At 55.2% G+C, this 23,658-nt stretch overlaps 2 long non-coding RNA genes across 4 annotated transcripts; both read left to right on the forward strand.

Annotated features, from left to right (window-relative positions):
• Positions 1-2,079: 2,079 nt before the first annotated feature.
• Positions 2,080-3,475, forward strand: LOC109274079 (uncharacterized). Its single transcript, XR_002083437.2, has 2 exons — positions 2,080-2,259; positions 2,995-3,475. It is a non-coding gene; the product is annotated as an uncharacterized LOC109274079 (long non-coding RNA).
• Positions 3,476-3,793: 318 nt separating this feature from the next.
• LOC109274074 (uncharacterized) lies at positions 3,794-11,943 on the forward strand. 3 transcript variants are annotated; one of them, XR_008420885.1, is made up of 5 exons: positions 3,794-4,827; positions 7,703-8,120; positions 8,233-10,332; positions 10,974-11,161; positions 11,723-11,943. It is a non-coding gene; the product is annotated as an uncharacterized LOC109274074 (long non-coding RNA). The 3 variants fall into 3 exon arrangements; XR_008420884.1 differs by having other exon boundaries at positions 7,703-9,694; positions 10,031-10,332; positions 11,723-11,941; XR_008420883.1 differs by having other exon boundaries at positions 7,703-10,332.
• Positions 11,944-23,658: the final 11,715 nt, after the last annotated feature.

A 23,658-nucleotide genomic window follows, 5' to 3' on the forward strand; every position in this document is an offset into this window, starting at 1 on the left:
CCGGGCACATTTCCCTTTAGAGACCGCACCGAAGGACTTCTCTCCTTCGGTGCCTGTAGTGCCGGGAGATTCAGGCCGACTGTAACCCCAAGCACAGTCGTCGCTAGATAGACTTGCCTCCCGCCTTCCTCTCTATGGTTTCTGATCTCTCTTTTCTTATTTTATTTTTAACTATTGTCCGGTGCATTTGGAGGAAGCTACTTGACGTTCCCTTTGAACCGTAAACAAAAGAGACCCAGCCATAGTGGGGGATTTATCACAGTCCTAGGAGAAAAGAAGCCTCTTAGCGGCAACTAAGTCCTTGCCTTACTCCTCATGTGACCTCCTGACGGGGAAGTCCTTTGGCCTCATTTTATGGAAGGGAAAAGAGGTCTCAGTTATTAAAGGGGTGCTGGTCAGCGGGGAGCAGGCTCGGGCAGACAGAGGTGCCCTGCAGGCCAGAGGAACACACGGAACTCTTGGGGCCTGCTTCTTTCTACCTCCTTTCCTGCAGAACTTCCCCCCTCCAGAGCCTTCCAGCCTCCGCGGCCTCTCACGGATGCAGTAAAAGCATCGCTGTGCGACCTCGAGTGGCTTCACCGCTGACACCCACACATGCCCACAAGCAGGGTTATCTCAGGGCAGCCAGAGCCAAGCTGAGAACCCCGGGTGCAGGGGTGCAAGGATGGGGAGCCCACTTCCTCAGCCCCTCCGCAAAGGGCTCCGGGCATCTGCCTCCCTGCCCCATCCTGCCCGCTTGGCTGCGGCTCCTTTCCTTCCAAGCAGGGCAGACGTTATCCAGCTCGAACCCTTGCCGTTTTGCCTTGGAGAAACGTGTGGGGGAAGCTTCTCAGAGTACCTGTCCTAGAGCCAGACTCAGCCGTGGAGCTGTGTGACCTCAGGCAAGTGATTTACCTTTTCTGTGCCTCCAGTTCCTCATCTGAAACACAGGGATGCCGATCTTGGCTTTCAGCATTTAGACCTGTTCGGAGAATCGCCTGAGGTGCTACATGTAAAGTGCTTCCAACAGTACTGAGCACAGTGAACCAGCCCCACCCCCCGCCCCCCAAAACGTTACTGAGCTATCCTAGAACACAGTCTCTGTGCTTGGCTCTCCAACAGTATTTCCCCATAGCAGCCGCAGGTTGTGACCTATTAACACATTCGTGTACTGGAAACCCGTTCGGTGGGTCAAGGTTAAAAAACGGAACAGGATAGAAACGGTCAGATTTTAGGTATGTGTGAGTGTGCATTCGGTCAAGATGTAAAATGCATTTCTCACCGTAGGCCTCTTGGACGAGGTCACAGTGGTGGTGATGGAAGGGCCCTGCAGACCGTGAGGGAACGAGGTCAAGGTCAGAACTGATTCCTGGAAAGGCTGACTTCTGAGGACTCGGGCTTGGAGGAGCCTGAGGAAAAGAAGGCAGGGGTCCTTGCAGCCCCCATCCCCAGCCTGTGCCTTGTGGATGATGACTCACAGCTGGACTGAATGATCCAGAAAGACCCAGATCAGCTCAGAGGTGGCCCAGGTGAACCAGGCTTTTCTGGGATGGAGGTTGAGTGTCTGGGCCCAACTAAATACGGGCTCCAGACAGAAATCGAGTTATCCTTTTTGGAAAACACAAACAACTCTACACTCAGGATGCCTCGGGTTCGAATCCCAGCTCAACCACCTACCAGCCGTGCAAAGGCTGGGAGGACCACTCCAGCCCTGCTGACCCGGGGCTGGGGGAGGGTCCTGCCCCTGGTACAAAGTCAGTGTTCCAGAAAGGGCAGTTGGCTTTTCCACATATCTTCTGATGCTGTGGAGGGATTGGGGAAAGAAGGGCACCAGGGTGTGGGGTCATGAGGCTGGATCCGACCTCCTGCCTCCATAAACTGGGGATGACCCAGGTTTTGTAACACTGACTCATTTGGCCCCCATGCCTGCCTGCTACAGTCTGGGCCCTGGGATAGAGCATTGTACAAGCCAAAGACCCGCCCTCCCCGGGCTTATCCTCTGCGGGAAGAGAAACTATGAAGAATAAAACTAAGCTACAGTGTCTTAAAGTAGTAAAGCCCTGCGAAGAAATAGGAGGCAGGGGAGGAGGGGAGAGAGAGGTGCAGGAGAGACAGCGGGGTCTACAAAGATACCTGCCCAGTCCTCGAGACTGTCAAGGTCATCAAAGACCAGGGAAACTGGAGCAGCCATCAGAGCCCAGAAGAACCTAAGGAGTCATGTGTCATGGCAATGTCACTTGGTGACCTGGCTGGGCTCCTGGCACAGAAAGAGGACAGGAGGTAGGAACGAAGGCAGCACGGGTTGAGTTAAGAATAACGTCTCGACGTTGGTTCATTAGTTGTGACAAATGTGCCGTAGTCACGTAAGATATTAGCAAGAGAAGACACTAGGTGTGGGGTATGTGAGAACTCTCTATCCTCTGAGCAGCTTCCCTGTACATCTGAAACTCTTCTAAAATTAAACATTTATTTAAAGAAAAAAATAATAGAACGGGGAGGTGTGGGAGGGGGAGAAGGCGTTGTGTTACAGCGTGGGATACGATGGTTTGGGGCGGGGGTCAGAGTCCCCGGGGGGGGGGGGCGGTTGCAGAAAGTGAGAAGGCGTGGCCCTGGAGCCTGTTGGGGTGGAGAGAGTATTTTTGAACCTTCCCTGGGGACCCTGAGACCCAGCCCTGCCCCACCCCACCCCCAGCCTGTCCCCTCCTTCTTAAGATGGGGTTTATTACCCCAGCTTCAGAGAGCTCGTAAGACCGACAAGAGATGTTTCGGTGAAAGTGGTTTGGAGACAGACGCCGCTTTGCAAACAGGGTGCAGACGAGCGGTGCTGGGTTTTGCTCGCGAGCTGAGCCCGGCCATAATGCCACCTGCATTATGCATCTAGACCTGTTCTGTCTAGATAAGTATCCCTCTAGATAGGTATCGATCATTAAAGGCATTGTGTCTGAGGAGCACCCCCAGGTGAAACCCCAAAAACCCCAAATGAGAAGGCATACGTCTGGTGACTTTTTTCCCCAGACAGGAAAATGAGACGCAAAGAGCATAAATGCTGAAGGAGAGAGAGAGGAGTTAGAAGGAGGACAGCCATGTTCTTCCTGGACGGGGCTGAATGGTGGCCTCCGAAAAGGTATGTCCAAACCCCACTCCCTGAGACCTGGGAATGCGACCTTATTTGGAAATAGGGTCTCTGCAGACGTAATTAAGTGAGGGATCTGGGGATGAGGTCATCCTGGATTATCTGAGTGGGTCCTAAATCCGGTGACAAGCATCCGTACGAGAGGAAGACAGAGGGAAAGTGGAGACAGGGGAGAAGGCCATGTGCACTTGGAGGCAGAGGCTGGGGCAAAGCGGCCACCAACCGAGGAACATTGGGAGCCACCAGAAGTTGGAAGAGGCCAGGAAGAATCCCCCCCTAGAGTCTCTGGAGGGAACGGCCCTTGGTTTTGAACTTCTGAACTCTCCCTGAACTGTGAGAGAATAAATATCTGATGGTGTTTTTTTTTTTTTTTTAGTTAGTTAATTTATTTATTTGTTTGTGTATTTATTTATAATCTCTACACCCAACTCAGGGCTTGAACTCACAACCCTGAGGTCGAGCGTCACATGCCTGGGGCGCCCAGGGTGGCTCGGTCGGTTGAGCCTTCAACTTCGGCTCAGGTCATGATCTCACGGTTCACGAGTTCGGGGCCTGCGTCGGGCTCTGTGCTGTCAGCTCAGAGCCCACTTTGGAGCCTCTGTCCCCCCCCCCCCCCCCCGCCCTTCCCCCGCTCGTGAGCTCGCACGCAGGCACGCGCGCTCTCTCTCCCAAAATAAAATAAACATTAAAAAAAAACAAAAAAAAGTGTCACATGCTCTACTGACAGAGCCAGCCAGGCACCCCAAATTTCTGTGTGGTTTTTGTTTTTTAAACCACAGGGCTTGTGGTGCTTTGTTACGGCAGCCACAGGAAACTAATACACACTCGTTTCTTCGGGGGATTGTCATGGAACCGGTAAATCTGGCTACACGGCAAATGAACCGAAGCAGAACGATGGTGAGCGGTCAGCATGATCATGCTTTTCAGGCTGTCCTGTTTCCTCCCCTTGGAGCCCCCTATGGAGCACATGCTGTTATTATCCTGACTTCACAGGCAAACAAACTAAGGCAATGCTGTAGGTAACTCGCCAAGGTCACCGGCGGGCAGGTGGGAGTGCCCTAAGTGGCAGCCTTCCTAGGCCCCCGACGTCAGGTGACGGGAAGAGCGTGAGGTCTATTGGCCGAGCAGCAGCAGGAGGTTGGGCACTGAACCAAAAACGGGAGGACGAAAGCGTGTCACCTTAACCCTGTGAAGGGCCCGCCTTCTCCCCTGGGCCAGAATTGTCCAGAGGAAGCCATGGCACGCCCACCTGACCGAATGGTGTGCACCCATCGAAGACGGCCTTCTGAAGCCTGTAGCATCATGGGAAAGGATGACGTCGCCAAGCGAACAACGCTCCCTGCAGAATTGCCTCTGTGCAGGGTCGCCCCCCTGGCAGTGTGACGTGTGCACGTGGGTGTAGCTGGAGGGGACTCTTGAGCCACGTGGCTCTCCACACCGTCTCTGGTCAGATGTCCTTGCCTTTACACATGCCCAAGTTGATGGCCCGGGGCTGGTCACCTGGCCCCAGGTTCGCCAGCCAGCGGTTCCCTTAGGAATACAGAGTAGTGATTCCTCGGGTGCCTGGAGCTTGGGTGCTGTGCACTCACGCGAGGGAGCTGTGGGTCGCTTACGCTGCTCAAAAGGACTGAAGCCATCAGAGAAGCTGCTGTGCAGAGACAGAGACTGAGAGAGAATCAGGAAGCAGATGTACAGAGAGGAAGAGACAGTCACAGGTGAGAGATACGATTTCAGGCAACTTTTCAGCTCCTTTCCGTGTATCTTGTTGAGGTTCCACTGCATTCTTGCCCTTGAGTTCTTTTTTTTTTAAGGCCGATCTTAGGGGTGCCCCGGTGGCTCAGCTCGTTAAGCATCCGACTCGGGCTCAGGTCACGATCTCGCGGTTCATGAGTTCGAGCCCTGTGTCGGGCTCTGGGCTGACAGCTCAGAGCCTGGAGTCTGCCTCGGATTCCGTGTCCCCCTCTGTCTCTGCCCCTCCCCTGCTCACACTCTGTCTCTCCCTCTCAAAAATAAAATAAGCTTTTCAAAAAATTTTTAACGTTTATTTATTTTTTGAGAGACAGAAAGAGAGCATGAACAGAGTAAGAGCAGAGAGAGAGGGAGACACAGAATCCGAAGCAGGCTCCAGGCTCTGAGCTGTCAGCACAGAGCCCAACACAGGGCTCGAACTCACGAACCGTGAGATCGTGACCTGAGCTAAAGTCAGACACTCAACCGACTGAGCTACCCAGGTGCCTCTGCCCTTGGGTTCTTCTGAAAGTCGCTTACACCCTTAGGTTTTATTCCCTTATTTTGCTTAAAATCTGTATCCATTTCCCAGGACCGCTGTGTCAATTTAGCACAACCTGGGTGGCTTAAAACAACGGGAAGTTATTCTCTTATCGTTCTAGTGGCCAGAAGTCTGAAATTGAGATGTTGGCAGGGCTGGCTCCTTACAGAGGCTCTAGGGAGAATCTGTTCCAGGCCTCTCTCTTATCTTCTGGTGCTGCCTTCTTGGCGTTCAATGCCTTGTTGATGCAACACTCTGATCTCTCCCTCCGTCTTCACTGGCATTCTCCCCATGTGTCTGTGTTTGTGTTCAAATTTCCCTCTTCTTATAAAGATACCCTAATCCAGGATGACCTCATCTTCTTTCATCTGCAAAGACTCTATTTTCAATTAAGGTCACATTCTGAGTTTCCATGTGAGCATGAATCTGGGGTGGGGGGGATAATATTCAACCCAGTACAAACCCTCTTGAGTTGGTTTCTGTTTTTGTTTTTCAAGTAATCTCTACACCTAACGTGGGGCTCGAACTCACAACCCTGAGATCAAGAGTCACGTGTTCTACTGACTGAGCCAGCCAGGTTCCCTGATTTCTGTTTTTTGAAAAAAAAAAAACAACCAACAATCAGAATTAATACAGAAATGGGCATCAGAAATGGAATGGAAAGAAACAGCTTTTTATTTTTTCTCGTTTTTTTAAATGTTTATTTATTGATTGATTTTTAAAATTTTTTTAACGTTTATTTATTTTTGAGACAGAGAGAGACAGAGCATGAACGGCGGAGGGTCAGAGAGAGGGAGACACAGAATCTGAAACAGGCTTCAGGCTTTGAGCTGTCTGCACAGAGCCTGACACGGGGCTCGAACCCACGAGCCGCAAGATCATGACCTGAGCTGAAGTCAGACGCTTAACGGACTGAGCCACCCAGGCACCCCAAGAAGCCGCTTTTTATTTTTATTTTTATTTTTATTTATTTATTTATTTATTTATTTATTTATTATTTATTATTTTTTTCCAATATATGAAATTTATTGTCAAATTCGTTTCCATGCAACACCCAGTGCTCATCCCAAAAGGTGCCCTCCTCAATACCCATCCTCCACCCTCCCCTCCCTCCCACCCCCCATCAACCCTCAGTTTGTTCTCAGTTTTTAAGAGTCTCTTATGCTTTGGCTCTCTCCCACTCTAACCTCTTTTTTTTTTTTTTTTTTTCCTTCCCCTCCCCCATGGGTTTCTGTTAAGTTTCTCAGGATCCACATAAGAGTGAAACCATATGGTATCTGTCTTTCTCTGTATGGCTTATTTCACTTAGCATCACACTCTCCAGTTCCATCCACGTTGCTACAAAGGGCCATATTTCGTTCTTTCTCGTTGCCACGTAGTATTCCATTGTGTATATAAACCACTTCTTTATCCATTCATCAGTTGATGGACATTTAAGGAAGCCGCTTTTTAAAGAAGGTATTGAAACTTGGGTGACTTGAGAGAGACTTGAGAGAGAAGGGTGATGAGGATTCCCGCTCCCTGGACGAACATCAGCAGTTCGTGCCGGTGGTAACAGATCAGTTCATCTGTCTTCAGTGATCTCACGGGACTCAGAACATGTGCCAACCAAGGGGGACGCTTTAAGAAACTTGTCCGGCATATTAGTATGTGAATTCCTTCTAGCAGCCTTCAGAAGGTGCCACAACATGAGCTTTTGTTCAATTCTGCTCAAGATCGGGGGGAAGGGCGGGGCAAATATTTAACTATGTTGGGGGAAGTCCTTTTTTCTATAGCCAGTGACAACCACGCATCAAATAGTCATGAACCTGCCGCATAGCAGGAGCCACATTGTGCGTGACCCTAAGGTTAATGCACCAAACACAAAAGTCTGTGAGCTTGGCAAGTGGAACAGGGATATTTGGGAAGAGCCACAGGAGTGAATAACCCTCAACCTCTGGCCCTTTAGCCTCTCATTGTCAAGTGCCATGAAGGCAGGTAGGGGTAGCATTTCAAGAGAAATTAGGGGTGCCTGGGTGGCTCAGTGGGTTAAGCGTCCGACTTCAGCTCAGGCCATGATCTCACAGTTCATGGGTTTGAGCCCCGCGTCAGGCTCTGTGCTGACAGCTCGGACCCTGGAGCCTGCTTTGGATTCTGTGTGTGTGTGTTTCTCTCTCTCTCTGTCTCTGCCCTTTCCCTGCTCACACGCTGTGTCTCTCTGTCTCTCAAAAATAAACAAACGTTAAAAATTTAAAAAAAAAAAAAAAAAAAAAGAAGAGAAATTAGATAAAAAGCCTGCTTTCCACCCAAGTTAGATGATGATTTCCTCTCCTCACCTTTAGGCTGAAAGAAGAAAACCAGCCACCATGCTTGCTGTTGAGAAACCCCAGCCCTGGGGGATGGCCCAGTCTGCGGCTGAATGTTCTACTGGACAGGATTTCATGGCAGTGGTTGTTGGGTCAATGACATGACCCAAAACAAAACTGACAGCCAATTAACTAAGCTTCTGTGGGAATTGAAACTCCAGGAAACCCTAAAACCTGGCAAACTGGGGCTCGTGACGGCTTACCCTCTGGGTGATTCCTAAGCCCACGTCCCAGCACCAACGTGAAGCAGGTTCCCGGGTAGCTGTGTCCCCTCCTAGAACAAGGTGTCCCAAGAATCTCTCAAGGGCGGGTCTGCAAGACCCCAGAGAAGGGATCCCTTCCCAGTGGGCAGGACCGGGGGCGGCCATGTTTGCCGACGAAGAAGCCGAGGAAGGTAACCAGTAAAGCAAACCCCGTGAATATCTTGTTCCTGAGGTTTAATTTACTCCTCCTGGCTAGAAGACTGGGATGTGTGCTCTGTATCTTCCTTCCCTTTTCTGCTCTAGAGATCAAGCACGGAAGGAGAGGTTAAACTGATCGCTTAGCCTACAGATGGAGACAGATCCAAGGAGCCACCTTAGATGAGACTCCGTAGAAATAGACAGGACCGGGTGTCAGCTGAAGATACCAGCTCTGAGAATGGAGCCCTGGACGCAATAGTTGGACCTGACTTGGATCGCCTCCCATTTGGCAGGGGGACGAGATATTTGCGGTGGACTTTGTGGCATAACGATTAAGCAAGAGCAATCAGAATGGAGATATCTGGGGAAAGCCGAAGGAATTAAGCGTGTGTGTGTGTGTGTGTGTGTGTGTGTGTGTGTGTGTGATGGAGAGTGGATGCTCTTGGCTGTCCATCTGGCCCCCTCTTCTCGTAGCCCTTCCTCGCTTTGTCATGACAGAAGTGTAGCATATAAACTTGACCGCTGGCCATAACCGATTCCTGCTTCCCGGGGTTTGGGACCCGGACACAGTTCTCTCTGGGAGAAGGGATCCAGGCCACATCAGCGTGGCAGGTGTGACGCAGGTGGGCAAATGGGACAGGCAAGCAAGCGGTGCTGAGAAAGAACCCAAGAGCTCTGAGTTCTCGTGCTCCAAACTGGGCTGGGTGTCTGGGCTCCATGAGAACATCCTGTGCCTTTGCTATAGAGTCTCCTTTCCTGCTTGAGCAGTCAGCGACTGATTTCTGATTCTTGGGGTCACTCATTTGCTGGGACAGCGACCTACCCTGGGGCATGCGGCTGGAGAACAAACTTAAGACATCTAATAATCAAGAGAGCCAACTGGACTAGCCCCCCCCCCCCCAGGGTTATCTCCCACCACCTCCTCCTGCCCTTCAAGCTGCACCAAGGGCTGCGACTTGTGGCTCCGGACCACCCCAAGCTCCCTGACTCTGGGCCTTTGCTCAGGCTGTTCCCTTTGCCTGGACTGCCCTTCCCAACTGTTCCTCTTGCCCTCTCCACCTCTTTCCTTGCCTGGCCGGTTGGCACAGGTATCGCCCACTTGGCCCCTGTCTAGAAGGGTCTTTGTTCCAGGCTGCAGCATCCCCCACTGTAGCACTCGGTCTGCTCGGTTCCGACTGCCAGGGTGCTGGCTGCTCCTCAGAGCGGGGCCTCCGCATGGATCGGGCTGGCATCCCGGCGTGAGCTCGGTGTCGGCACCCAGAGTGTTACAAGCGAGTCTGTGGAAGTGTGGGATGAATGAATGAATGACCCAGTCATGGCTGGACAGGCTTTGCCCAGCAGAAGGGTCAGGGGTCTGCAGCCAAGGGAGAGGAAGGACAAAGGTCCTGGTCCTGCCAGCGTGGGAACAGCTCCTTCCTTTCCTTCCAGCAGGCGCCCAACACCCAGGGACTGGGAGCCAGATGCTCAGAGGCTTGACAGCCTCGGGGAGTCCAGACTCACCTTCCAGAGCGGCCCCTCCACCCCTCATATCACCAGACATGGGGGTTCAGCCTGGATCGGTCCATCTGTAGGTTCTGCTCCCACGTCTAGGAAAAACCAGTGCTTCCAGAATGAGGATGGGAAGGAGGGCGCCTCTGCTCCTCCCATCTGGCAGCCGCACCCCCCCACGCCCCCCCCACCACCCCGGTTTCCCCCACCAGCCTCCCAACCTCCGCTGCTGCCTGTGCTCCGAGCTGGAGACCACAGAGCCCAGAGCCTGGCAGCTGGATGGCACAACGCATGGAATACACTGCTCTCCCCAGCTTCCTGAGGCCCCCACCCCTGGGATCCTCCGCCCCCCAGGGTTCCTTCCCCCTGGAGGGCTTGGGCCTTCACCTTCACCTTCACCTCTCCACCCCCCCAGCGTGCGCTGATGAAAGGGCAATGGTGCAAAATTCGTTGGGGAGAAAAACAGGAAGTGGAGCCTGAGAGCAAGGCTACAGAAACGCTCCCCGGGCGTTGGCCGCCCTTCCACCCGCAGCCTTACAGGAAAGTGGCGAGGGGGCAGCCCCAGCCCGGGCTGTGGGGGCGTGGGGTGGGGGTGCTGGTGGGAGAGTCCAGGAAAGACCCTTCCGCTGTATTTTTAGGGGCTGCGTCTTACAGAGCAAACGCTACATCTGTGTTCTGCACTTGACATCTCTCACCTGTTCACAGCGGCTCCTCAAGGTTAGTACGCCCACCCCCGTTTACAGACGGGCCAACAGACTCAGAGAAGTTAAGCGACTCGGCCAAGGCCACACAGCCTTTCCCACGGCCGGGTCATGGCTCCTTGATTCTTTCTCAGACTTTGATTTCTATTTGTGGTGTGTTTTTGTTCTGGGCCTGTGAGCGGACAGGGGGGCGGGGGGAGGGCGGAGGGGGAGCACTGTTTCTGGCTCCTTGGTCTGAGCACATCGGAACGGGTGGTAAGAAAAGGCTGCCGACTGACGGCTCATCCCTTGAGAGCCTGTTTCCTGCAATGTGTGAGCGGGAAGGTCCAAGTGCCCTGGTTCCTTTGTTAGAGACGGGGGTGGCGGTACCAGGGAGGGGGTTCAGCCGGCTGACAGCCCAAAGGACTCAGAACTCCAGATGAGTCCAGAACCCTCTTTCCCTTTCAAGCCGGGGACTCGGGGTAGCCCCAGTCCTCTAGCTTCACACCTGACAGGCATCGTCAGAATGAGAGCAAGGAGAAGAGGTACCCAGGCAGGGGTGAGGTCAAGGAGCAGGGAGACAACGCCCCGAAGGCCCTCCCCCCCACCGGAGCCCTCACTTGGACCCCAGCTCTCCCGGCCCCGGGACACAACGTCCAGGTCCCCGTCATCCCACAGAGTCGTAGATGGAGCCCCCCAGGCCCACGGAACCAACCTGGCCACCGGTACAGAAGGCACCGCGGCCCCCCACCCCCCATCTCTGAGGTCGAAACCACAATGTCGTGCTGTGGCCTTCACTCACCCGTCACGACAGGGGTCCCTTTCCCAGAAGCCTCTGGGGGCTGCCAGACCACAGCAGAAGCCAGGTATGGACAGGCCCGGAGGCACCATCTGCGTCACCGGTCCCTCTGCTGCTCTCTGGGCCGTGGGTGGGCTCTGCCCTCCCCCCCCCCCCCCCCACCGCTGCCTCCACTCCCCATAGGCCGGGCTGCTGGGTTGCAGACTGCAAAAGAGAGAGGCCCTCCAGCCTGCAGCCTCAAAGGCATGCCCGCCCCTTTCTGCCCTCTTTGGATAGCAGCCCCCCCCCAGTACCGAGCAGCACCCCGGGGCCAGCGGGACGCCTCCTTCCCTTTGCAGAGGAGACCCAGCCTCGGGTCACAAGCCGCTCCACGTAGAAGGGAACTATTAACATGAGGTGTTATGGGGGCACCTGGCTGGAGCCTGCAACTCTTGACCTCAGGGCTGTGAGCTCAAGCCCCACATTAGGTGTGGAGCCCACTTAAAATAAATTAAGAAATAAATTAAATAAATAACGTGAGGTGTTCTATGTAAAGCGGTTAGAACAATGCCCCGCCCTTAGGAAGAGCTCAAAACAGGGCACCTACGGGGCTCAGTCCGTTAAGCATCCGGCTCTTGGTTTCACCCAGGTCATGATCTCACTGTTGGTGGATTTGAGCCCCACGTCGGGCTCCGTATTGACAATGCAGAGCCTGCTTGGGATTCTCTCTCCGCCCCCTCTCTGCCCCTCCATGCTCTCTCTCTCAAAATAAATAAACTTAAAAAAAAAAAAAAAGAGCTCACTATATGTATATCACCATCACCATGTGATTTAATCTCTGCAACACCCCTGCGAGGTCGGGATTACGCTGCTATTTGCAGACGAGGAAACTGAGGCAGACGTGAAGCCACATGCCTCTGTTCAGGCAGTATTAAGTGGCTGAGTACGGATAGAAGGCTAAGTCTGCTGGGGGCTCGGGTTGCCAGTGCCCTCTGGTCCGGAGGCCAGCTTTGGGTGAACCCCACCCCCACCCCCACCCCCAAAGGAGCGCAGGGTGGGACGCGAGGCTGCTCCCGACAAAGACGCCGAGGTGGGTCCGGGGCGGGGCCTCCCAGCTGGCCAGTCCCTCCAGTCCTCCCGCGGGGCGCTCAGCTCGGGGGCCTCCCGCTCGGGCTCCAGGAAGGCATGGGCGCCACCTGGTGGCCGTAGGAGGTCAACGCCACCACCGTCCCATCGGCGCTCAGCGGCGTCCCGCACGCGCTCCCGGCGGCGCGTTGGGCGAAGGCGCCCGAAGAGCCCGCGCGCAGGCAATTCCTTTTCCTCCCTGCCCAGGGTCCTCCGGGGGTGGGGACGTGCGCCTCCACCCCGGGGTTGCCATGCTGCTGCTGATTTGGGGGCACGTATTGCAGCAGCGAAGCTCCTTTTGCTGAGAACATATTGTACGTTCCCCCAGACTTCCTATTCCTTTCTCAATTCCTTCACGCAGGAGGCAGATTGTTCCAGAGCCGCTCTCTGCCTGAGCTTGGTGCTGGGCCGCTCCGCCCCGGCCTCTACCTTCTAACTCTCCCAGCAGCTCCTGTGCCCAGAGAGGGGAGCCCTCCGGCGCTTCCCTCCCAGCTCCCCAGCTCCTCCCCAGCAGCCCTGTGGCATCTCCACCTGGACGCTGGCAGTCCCCTCAACGGAATCTGACCCCGGCCCAATTTCCTGCCCAACCTAGCCCGGTCCTTCCCTTCCTTCCTGCCGCCGTGAAAGCGGTCCCTCTTGACACCCTGGCCAAAGCAGAAACCCGCCTCACGGTTCACTTCTCCCCTCTCCCCCGCTGCCCCTTGCAGGTGTCACCAAGCCTCGCAGTCTGGGCCACCACCAAGGGACGAGGCTCCAAGTTTCACTCATCCATTCAACACACGTTGTCAAATGTCACCAGACACGGTCCTGTGCCCTGAGGATACTGCGGTGACAACGACTCTGCCTGCGGGACATTCAGGTGGGGGGCGGGGCAGATTCGGAAATAAACAAGAAACAAACAAACGCATCTGTAATACCTCCCGTGGCAGTTGGTGCTCTGGAGAACGAAGCAGGGGGGTGCCCTCCTCACCCTGCTTGGGCTGCACCCCCCCACATCACGCAGCTGCTGCCCTCACCACACACATTGCCTTCCTCACTCTCTGGGCGATGACCCCATGCAAGGATTCCCCCCCCCCTTCCTCCCCCAGGCTCTGATACCTCCCACCAGGCCACCCTCCCGTGTGGACTCCCCCCTCACCAGACTGTGGGTCCGACACCCCACCCGGCCACCCAGGACAGCTGCCTCTCCCCCCTCCACCGCCCCGCTCCCCCCTCGTGCCCTTTGGACTGAATTGTAAAGGAGGGAAAGGCAAGGAACAGAAGGGGAGCAGGCAGAGAGGGCGGCCCCTGAACGGGATATTAAAAAAAAAAATTCAAACCCTCCAAAAAGCAGAAAGAGTAGCTCAGCGAACCCCATACACCCTGAAGAAAGGTGTTTTCCGGTAGGAGAAGAGCGGCCTGGTGGGAATAAGGGAGGGAAGAGACAACAGCGCCTGCAGGGGGCGCTACCGCTGGATGGGGTCGCGGAGCAGCAGGGAGCGGGAGCGGGTGCCCCGCAGAGGGGCGGGGCCCCGGGTGTCTGGACAGTCCAGCGACAGGCAGGGGGCGCAGGGGCAGGCGCAGCTGTCCGTAGGCTGGTGGCTGCATCGCGCGAGTGGGTGGACTTCTCTCCTGGGTTTTGTGGGTTTTTGTTCTGTGAAGTAGGAAGCGAGCTCGTTGGCTGACAGAGGAGAGGGGAGGAGATGTTGAGAATAGGGGCGGGAAGTGAGGGTGTGGAAAGTCCCCCCAGGGCCCCCCAGGACCCCCCAGGGGTGGGCCTTCGGGGCTGCAGAGGGCCCCTCGAGGTTTTGTGGTCATGCAGCTAAAGTGAGAGCCAACCGCATGGCAGCTCTTTCCCCCCACTTTGGTCTTTGGTCCGAGTGGGTGTGCACCTGCCCTGTCCCCTCCATCTCCTCTTGCTGCCGCCTTGGGCTGCTGCCCCCACCCACCTGCCCTCACCCAAGGAGCACCCAGCCCAGTTACCGGTCCCCTAGCGACAGGGGTCTGGGCTCAGCGGAGAGAGGCGGTAACCGGAGGCCTCCCCGCTGGGCGCTAAGTACAGAGACAAGTGTGTTGCTGCGAGGTCCTGCAGGGGTGGGGGTGGGGGGGCTTCCCATCCTGGCACAACCAAGCTGGATCCTCTCTCCCCCTGCCCAGGGTCTCTGCCGGCTGAAGCTGATCGGAGTTGGTTTCTCCCACTTTGTCGCCCAGAATGTTTCAGCCGGGACTTCTGACCCCAGCCTCTTGTCTCTGGTCACTAGTGGGTCCTCCAGGGCACTTCTGCCCCGCCCGTCCCCCGTCATGCTCACCCAGTAACAAGCAGCGGTTTGTTACCCGTGTTCCCGACCAAGCACCTTCACACCGCGGACTCATTCCATTCGGGCAGCTTTAGGAGGTAGGAAACAATTCCCAGTTTGTTTGCTTATTTGTTTTTCCAGGAGGAGAGACTCTTGGCAGAGTAATTAATTTACCCAAGGTGAGTGGACAGGTAACTAACTCGCTAGAAACAAGAAATCCGCCCAGCTCTGCCCGTTCCCAGCCCACACCCTCTCCACTGGGGGCCTGGATTCTCCCTAAACATCTCCCCTCACGCGCTGGATATACACACATAAGTTACCCACGTTTGAGGGTTTGCAGACATGTATACGGTACAGAAGGTTACGAGAGAATCTTCCTGCTCTCATTCTTCCCCAGGGTTAGGTGTTGCCACCAGTCAGGACCGGCCACATAATTGGGGGGCCTGATGCAAGATGAAAATGTGGGGCCCCAGGTTCAAAAATTATTAAGAATCGGGGCGGCGCCTGGGTGGCTCGGTCGGTTAAGTGTCAGACTCTCGATTTCGGCTCAGGTCACGATCTCGCGGTTCGTGGGGTTGAGCCTCGAGTCCGCACAGAGCCTCCTTGGGATTCTCTCTCTCCCTCTCTCCCGGTGCCTCCCCTGCTCTCTCTCTCTCTCTCAAAGTAAATAAACTTAAAAAAAATATTAAGACTTTCAAGGTGGTACAGGCAGAGCATTAAGTGGCACGTGGGGCCTTTGTGAACACGGGGTGGGGGGAGGGGGCTGTGTCGCTGCGTGGGTCTCATGCCCCTGAAGCCAGCTCTGCCCTCTGGTTTGCGCCTTAAATACACTCATAAATACGTGCAGGCCTTCACTCGTTCATGAACCTCCTGACGTGTTATTCAGCAAATGGCATTTGCTTGTTTATTTCTGAAAAGCCCCAAGTGACCCTAGGTAGCGGGCACTTCACACGCCTGTGTCGCGTTCAGCGCCGCGAGGTAGGCCCTGCGGGATAGGGGAGAAACCGTCATTTATCCCCGTTACACAGTTGAGGGAACTGAGGCACAGAGAGGAGCAGCTCGTCCAAAGCTACGGTAGAAGCGGCGGACGGAGGACTGGAAGTCGGGAAATTTGGTCTGGAGTTTGCGCACCTGATCGTATTTAATCAGTCTCCTGACGACGGACACCAGGTCGCTTCCAGTTTGTCAATGTCACGACCAAACCCGCAGCGGCCCTCCCAGGCTGCTACCTCTGCCTATTTCTGGAGAAAGGATGTTTCCGGGGATGTGGGCCCCCGGAGCTCGCAGTCTGAGCTGAGCCCCAGCCAGGGGGAATGTGCGATCGTCAGGAAAATGAGAGGGCTGTGCCAGGAGAGACACTTGGCCTGGAACAGCCAGGCCGAGGACGAGAGTGTGGAGGGTCCATTCGAGCCCCACTGGGTGGAGAGATTACTTAAATAAACTTAAAAAGGGGGGGTGCTTGTCTCAGAGGAGCACGTGACTCCTGATCTTGGGGTCGTGAGTGTGAGCGCCTTGGCGGGTGTAGAGATGACTCAAACAAATAAAACAGAAAAGGAGTGTGGGGGTGCCTGGGTGGCTCAGTCGGTTTAAACATCCGACTTTGGCTCAGGTTCGTAGGTTCGAGCCCCGCGTCGGGCTCTGTGCTGACGGCTCGGAGCCTGGAGCCCGCTTCAGATTCTGTGTCTCGCTCTCTCTCTGCCCCTCCCCGGCTTGTGCTCTGTCTCTGTCTCTCTCTGTCTCAAAAATAAATAAAACATTAAAAAAATTAAAAAAAAAAAAGACTTAAAAAGAAACCTTTTGGGGGCCCCTGAGTGGCACAGTTGAGCCTCCGACTCTTGATTTCAGCTCAGGTCATGATCCCGGGGTCGTGGGATACAGCTCCACGTGGGGCTCCGTGCTGAGCAAGGAGCCTGCTGGAGATGCTCTCTCTCCTATCTCTGCCCCTCTCCCACTCTCTCTCTCTCTCAAATCAAAACTAATACTAAAATAAAGCTTTTGGAGCCATAACTTAAGACCTGTAAACTCCATTGGCTGAGTTTTGACAAATGTACTCAACCTTGAAACATGGCCTCTATCAGGATAAAGAACATTCCCGTCATTCCTGAAAAGATTCTGTGGGCCTCTTAGTACCAGTCTCATGTAACGACTGATCTGTTTTCTTATTTTATTTTTTTAATATTTGGCTTTTTTTTAAGTTTATTTATTTTGAGAGAGAGAGGGAGAGGGGGAGAGAGAGAGAGAGAGAGACAGTGAAGGAGGGTCAGAGAGGAGAGAGGGAGAGAATCTGAGAGTGCAGAGCCCAACGCAGGGCTAGAACCCATGACCCGCAAGATCGTGACCTGAGCGGAAATCAAGAGTCAGATGCCCAACCGACTGAGCCCCCCGGGGCCCCTAAGGTTTTGGGGTTTTTTTGTTTTTTAATTACAAAACCTGATGTTTATTGAGGACAAAGGAAACCAGTTGGCACAGAGGCCCGATTTCACGTCCTCAAACTTCAGCCGAGGGGGGCGGCCAGCCCCGAAGTCACCCTCCCTGGGAGAGAGGGGCTGTCAGGCCTCAGGGCCGCGTGGGGTCTCTGGCCCAGGAGCATGTGAAGGAGGAGGGCGAGAGAGGACCGAGGGCCCTGGGTGGGGGCTGGGAGCAGCAATGGAGGGGCTGCTGAGGTGGTGACGGTCCAGGGGGGAGGCGGGGAGAGTGTGGTCCACTCTCAGGGATTGACTTGGGGCAGGGAGCTGAGCTCAGGCAGCAGCTGGGGGGGGAGAGAGGGGGGCTTATCTTGTTGTTATTGTTTTTAAATGGTTTACTTATTTTGAGAGAGGGCAAGCAGGGGAGGGGCAGAGAGAGGGGAACACAGAATCGGAAGCAGGCTCCAGGCCCTGAGCTGTCAGCACAGAGCCCGAGGCGGGGCTCGAACCCACGAACCGTGAGATCGTGACCCGAGCCGAAGTCAGTCGCCCAACCGACTAAGCCACCCAGGCACCCCGACAAAACGTGTTTAGAAGCAACATAAGCCTGCGGCACTTGGGTGGCTCAGCTGGTTGAACGTCTGACTCTTGATTTCGGCTCAGGTCGTGATTCCAGGGTCGTGGGATTGACCCTGCGTCGGGCTCTGTGCTGAGTGTGGAGCCTGCTTGGAATTCTCTCTCTCTCTCTCTCTCTCTCTCTCTCTCTGCTCCTCTCCTGCTCTCTTTCTAAAATAAGTATAAATAAATAAACAAACAAACAAATAAATAAATGCAACTTAAGCCTGCTGCTTACTCAGCATAAAGGCAGAACAGGGGACCTGCTAATTTGGTCTCTTTCTAGACTGCTCGATCGTGCCAGGGGTCACCTGGGGACATTTATATCAGCCTTTTTGTCAAGTCATCAGCAAATGCAGTCAGCAATTTGGCCGGTTTGAGTGAAGGGGCCACATAAAAATGAAATATTAATTCAGCTTCCCCTCTTTACTATTTATAAAGTCAAAACAGAGAAGGCTGTTCCTCAAGCCCGACCACAGTGGGTGTGGAAGCTGCAAGTTCATGGCAAATTGTCAGTGTCTCGGCAAAAAGAAAACTAAATCTTTAGACGAAATCCCAGCTCAGCAAACCCCTCAGCAGCTGTGGGGAGGACTCAAGGTCACAAAATGCCTGGACCATAAAATACAGTGACGGCCGCTCTGTACTAGACTTTGCCGTAAGGTCAAGCTCAGAAAACCACCCCGGTCTTCTTCCTGTGTCAGGTGTGCAGCAAGCTAAGAAGGGGAAACCCCGTATCTCCTTGCTGGGACGGAACACCTAGCAGGCCCAGGGGTCTGCAAGTTGGGGCCCCGCAATGTGGATTTGTGCTAATGTGTAGCATTGGCGTGGATTAATCTGGAAAGTTCCACTAATATTAAATTTCTTTTTTTTTTTTAAGAAATTTTGAGAGAGAGAGCGTGAGTGGGGAAGGGCAGAGAGAGAGGTGAGCAGAGGATCAGAAGCGGGCTCCGTGCTGACAGGCTGACAGCAGCGAGCCTGATGCGGGTCTCGAACTCACAAACTGTGAGATCATGACCTGAGGGGATGCTCAACCCCCTGAGCCACTAGGTGTCCCTACATTTTTTTTTTTTAACGTTTATTTATTTTGAGAGAGAGAGAGAGAGCATGCAAGTGAACGGACGGGCAGAGAGAGAGACTCCCAAGCAGTCTCCACACCATTGGTGCTGAGCCCACGTTGGGGCTTGATCCCGTGAACCTGGGAGATCATGAACTGAGCCGAAACCAAGAGTCCGATGCTTAACCAACCGACTGAGCCACCCAGGTGCCCCTCCACTAGTATTAAAAGGAAGAGTTAGATTCGTTTACAGAAATTATTTCTGTAAAAGGCACCGAGTGGCCCCAGAAGCCTGTCCGTGACCCCTGTAATTTCTCGTGTTTACTAGTTTATTAATTTCCACACAAGATTCAAGCTAAGTAAGTGAATGTTTGATTCAGTTCGGCAGAGGAAAACACCAAACACAGAAAATGCTGCTCTGCACGTGGATCTCGGACTCAGACCTTTTTTGGTTCTCCAAAAATTGAACAACTTTTAGTTAAAAAAAAAAAAAAATCAGCACCTGGGGCACCTGGGTGGCTTGGTCGCTTAAGTAGCCGACTCTTGGTTTCGGCTCAGGTCATGATCTCACGGTTCCCGGGTTCGAGCCTGGCATTGGGCTCTGTGCTGACAGCAGGGAGCCTGCTTGGGATTCTCTCTCTCCCTGTCTCTCTGTTCCTCCCCCACTTGTGCTGTCTCAGTCTCTCTCAAGATAAACTTAAAAAAAGATCACCACCTGAAAACCCTTCCCATCTGCAGAATCCGCAGAACGATAAGACCTCCGTGAAATCTCACCTGCACCCCCAGCCCGGAGTTGGGAGACTTTACTGCACTGAGTGGGGCAGAGAAACAAAGCCCTGGGAGTCACCCCCCAGAATTGTTCTCTGTAAACCCAACAGTATAGAAGAGAGACATCACTTCTTCTGTCCCGGGGCACTTTGACATCGTATGTGCTTTTCCTGGGCAGCAATGACTCAGTTCTCCGAGGTTTTCTCCAGGGAAACCTCCAGCCCCGGGGCCTGCGCCGATCCAGTGGGAAACCTGGTCCCCAGCTCAGGAGCTTTGTTGACATTAGCTTCTTATTTGGCTTTAGGGGTTCAGGACAGATACCCCAAGGGTCAACCGAGGCTTCATGCCTGGTTCTGTGCAGGCTCCGCCCACAGCCCGCATGCTCCCTCCCAGGTTGGAGGTCCATCTCTGGGGGTGACCTTGGGACCTCGGAGGGAGGCCATCCCTCTGCCCCTGCTCTCCTCTCTGTGATGGCCTCCCTGCTGGCCAGAAACCCACTGTCCGGTGAGGTCCCGCCCCGCAGCCCCAGATCCAGCCTGTCTCCCTTAATCTTTGTTAGGGTCACAGCAGGCCGGTGGCCAGACCAGTCGGGCCATTCCCAATTGCCTGTCCTCTCTTCCTCCTCCTGAGAGACTCCCCTGTCCCCGACCGGCCGACCCCCAGCCAGTACCGGTGGGTGCCTCACCTCTGAACGGATCCAGGAAGTCGAAACTGCCTAAGTCAGACCCGTCCCCCAGTGACTTCCAGTAGGAGACTGGAGGTGGGTTTCCACCCGCCCTCATGGCTGGGGGACCATGCACCCAGGGGCAGCTTGTGTCACTTAGCTCTTTGCAATCTGAAATGCTACAGATCCTCAGGACCCCTCCCTCAGACCAGCCCCCCCCCCCCCCCCCCGCCAGGGTCATGGGCGTTCAGGGTATGAAGGGGTTTTGGCCCCTCCCCACCTCTGCCATGGAGATAGGATACGTTCGACCCCAAGCCTCCCTGGGGACCTGGTCTCAGCTCAGCCCCCAGCTCACCCCCCTCCTTGTCTGCTCCTGTTCTGTCCTCCAGTTCTGTGAGGGTCCCACCAAAGCAGGTGCTGTTAAGTCTCCGCTGCAGGTAGCATCTGGCAGTCTCCCCTGGCTTCAGAGACCCCCCACCCCGTGTCCCCTGTCCCCTCTCCTCAGAGCGAGACCAGGAAACACCTGCGCACCAGCTTCCTAGTGGACGTTCGTTTGTTCACTCAACAGTATCTTGTGAGCCAAGGTCTCTGCTCTCGTGGAAGTTACTCCTCCGAAGGGAGGCAGCCGCTGCCTGTAACTCAATGGAAGCAGTAGGACGCTGAGGAGGAGAATGACAGGGGAACCCAGACGGCTGCGGAGGCCTCTGAGAGCAGGTGGCCTGTGAGGGGCGCCTGAAGCTTGCGGCTGGGGGAGGAGGGCTCCAGGCAGGGCTCAGCAGGGGCAGGTGCGCATCGGCTGTCTCCAAAGCACCCAATGCAAATGCTCAAAGCTGAATTTTAAAACTCTCCCGTCCCCCGCCCCGTTTCCCCACATCAGGAGGGGCCCTCCATCCAGCCGACGGTGCACGCAAAAAGCCTAGAGGTCAACCTGGAAACCCCTCCGCCCTCACCTCCAATAGCCAAGTCCTGTGGGTTGCCCCTGCTGACTCCTCCTTTCACTCTTTTTTTTTTTAATGTTTATTTTTGAGAGAGAGAGAGACAGAGAGAGAGCGCTTGCGTGCAGGGGAGGGTCAGAGAGAGAGGTACAGAGGATCCGAAGCGGGCCCTAAGCTGACAGTAGATAGCCCGATGCAGGGCTTGAACCCGTGAACCATGAGATCATGACCTGAGCCAAAGTCGGACATTTAACCGACTGAGCCACCCAGGCGCCCCCCTCATTTCATCTTGGGCTCCTCCAACCCAGTCTTCCTTTTCTGCCGAGCGGCCCTTTAAAAATGCACATTTGCTCCTGTGACTCCCTGGCTTGAAATGCAGCATTGGCTTTCCCTCCCTTCTTAGGGTGGAATCTAAATTCCCAGCCGTCTTTCACGGGTGACCTTCTGCTCTCCTCTCTCCTGGACTCTTGCCACACTAACCTTCCAATTCCTTGAAAGCTGGCCCCAGGGCCTTTGCCTTGCACACAGCGATCTCCCTCTTGTCCTTAAGCTTCACGTCCGGCATCCTGACTATTCACACGAGACACCGTGTCCCATTACTTCACAGCCCCTCCGCCGCGAATGCATGGACTGTATGTTTACCCAGGCCCGCCTCTCTGCTCTGGGTGGGCTCCCTGGAGCAGGGGCATCACCATTTTGCCCACCATTGTTGCCCCAGCGCCTGGCGCAGCCGTGCACACGCTAGGAGCACCCTAATACTCATTGAGCAAATCTGGCCAGAGACAGAGGAATGAAGGAAAGAATGTGCCGTGGAAATCCTGGGACCCTCTCTTCCGTCACCGTGACCCAGCTCTCTCACCTAGTGAATGGGGGGGGGGGGTGTGGAGCATAAACAAAGCCAGCAAGTGTGCACCGTCCCACGGTGGCCCCGAAGCCACGCTGGCTGCACCCTGGTGCCATTCCCCACGTCCACCCCCCCAGCAAAATGTCCTCAGAGTTGCTGCCACCTAAAAACACTCTGCAGTGGGGGAACCACTCTGGACCCCCAGCTGTGCCCTCCGTGGTGGCGGCTCTCGCCTCTGGTCACCTCCGGGAAGGGCCAGATGAACTAGGTCCTGCTGCTCGGAAGGGTCCCCGCGTCACACGACTTCTTGGTAAGGGGCGGTGGGACGCCAACGGCGGTTTCCCAAACTTTTTAAAAGATCAGCAGAACTTTTCCTGACGTTAACAACTCAAGTGGAGCCCGGCACCGAAGTGGGGGTGGTGCCGGGCCCCCCGCCCCCCACCCCCATGTTCTCTCTGCACAAACATTACAGAATTCCAACCCGATCCCTTGCCCATCCCGCCACGTAAGCTGTCTGGTGACTGGTGACCAGGGGAGCAGGTTTGCAAAGCAAAGTCAGCTGAGGACTTTTGGAAGGGAGAAAACAAGCACCAGTGCAAAACCCCAGGACGACACCATTTTCTGTCCTTTCTAGGATGCGAGCAGCCAACACATAGAAAAGCCTGAAATACAGAAGCCGCGGGCCCGTACAGAGAGGTTTCTGGCGGCCCCAGTTCTAAAAGCGGGGAGAGCGGACAAGCCTCCGGCTCGGCAGGCGGGGACAATAAGCCAGAGCCGTGCTGCACGGAGACGGCCTCTGGGTGGACGAGAGCTCCCTCGACGGCACGGAAGTGGGCATTTGACGGAGCCGGGAGAGGAGGAAAGTGACAAAGTGTTGGGTACAGAAAGCCCTGTTTCTGTGAAAGTATATGTATGTAGACACAAGTTTGGGGGGGGGTGGTGGAGAGCAGGCCAGTACTTGAGTTGTGGGACTGCGTATGGTCTTTCTTGCTCGCTATTTCCAGATTTTCTACGACGAACAGGTTCCCCTTTCATAAGGAAACAACAGAAGACGTCAGCAAGGACAACGCAAGGGGACTGACCCTCCGGTTCCCTCCTCAGCACAGGCCAGGGGACCTGGGAGCCCCCAGCTCTTCCCCTCCTTGCAGGGTGGTTGGTCAGGGCCTCGGGGCAGGAGGACCCTCGCTGTCAGTGAACTCCGGGGTCTGTTTGAGGTTCCACCTGCCATCCCAGAGGGCCAGTTTCTGGGAAGAGCGACTGGCCCAGGCCAGCCCCCTCCCGAATGCCCCCCGGGGAGCCACCCCACCCCCACTCCCCATCCTCCCCTTGGGGCTGTGCCCCTGCGTTGTGCTGCGGTTTGATCATCCCCTCACCTGTTACTTTGGAGTTAAACTGAGCCCACAGAAACACAGACCCTGTGGTCACCGGGCAGCCCGAACAGAGCTCATACATAGGACACTAAGGAGGCCCACCCCTTGGGCCCTGTCCCCAGTCTCCTGGCTCAGTCTCTGTCCAGCGTGGCACCTTCAACTGCTTTCTCCAGGCCCACCCTGCACCTGCCCAGGCCGGGCCTGAAGCTGGGTCTGCTCACCTGGGGGGCTGTGAAGCCTCAGCGGCCGATGCCGAGCCCCAGCTGCTGGGAGGACCAGGGGGCCATCCCGAAGGGGCTCAGAAAACAAGGTCCGTTGCCCCTGTAGCTCTGGGGTCATGTTGGGGACTGCTGGTTAAGATGGGCTTTTCTGCGGCGACAGTCAGCACTTTCTGCCAGAGCCCTTGCTCATGCGGTCCTTGGCTCCCTGCTCAGCAAGCTTCTGGTTGCCCCTCCTGGGCAGGCCTGCCCTGCACAGCTGGTCTCCCGTTCAAATCCCTGAGCCTTCCAGGGGCGGCACGCTGCACTCA

This window comes from Panthera pardus, unplaced genomic scaffold (assembly GCF_024362965.1).
Source record: "Panthera pardus isolate Hobbes unplaced genomic scaffold, ASM2436296v1 HiC_scaffold_11, whole genome shotgun sequence".
Classification (NCBI taxonomy): domain Eukaryota; kingdom Metazoa; phylum Chordata; class Mammalia; order Carnivora; family Felidae; genus Panthera; species Panthera pardus.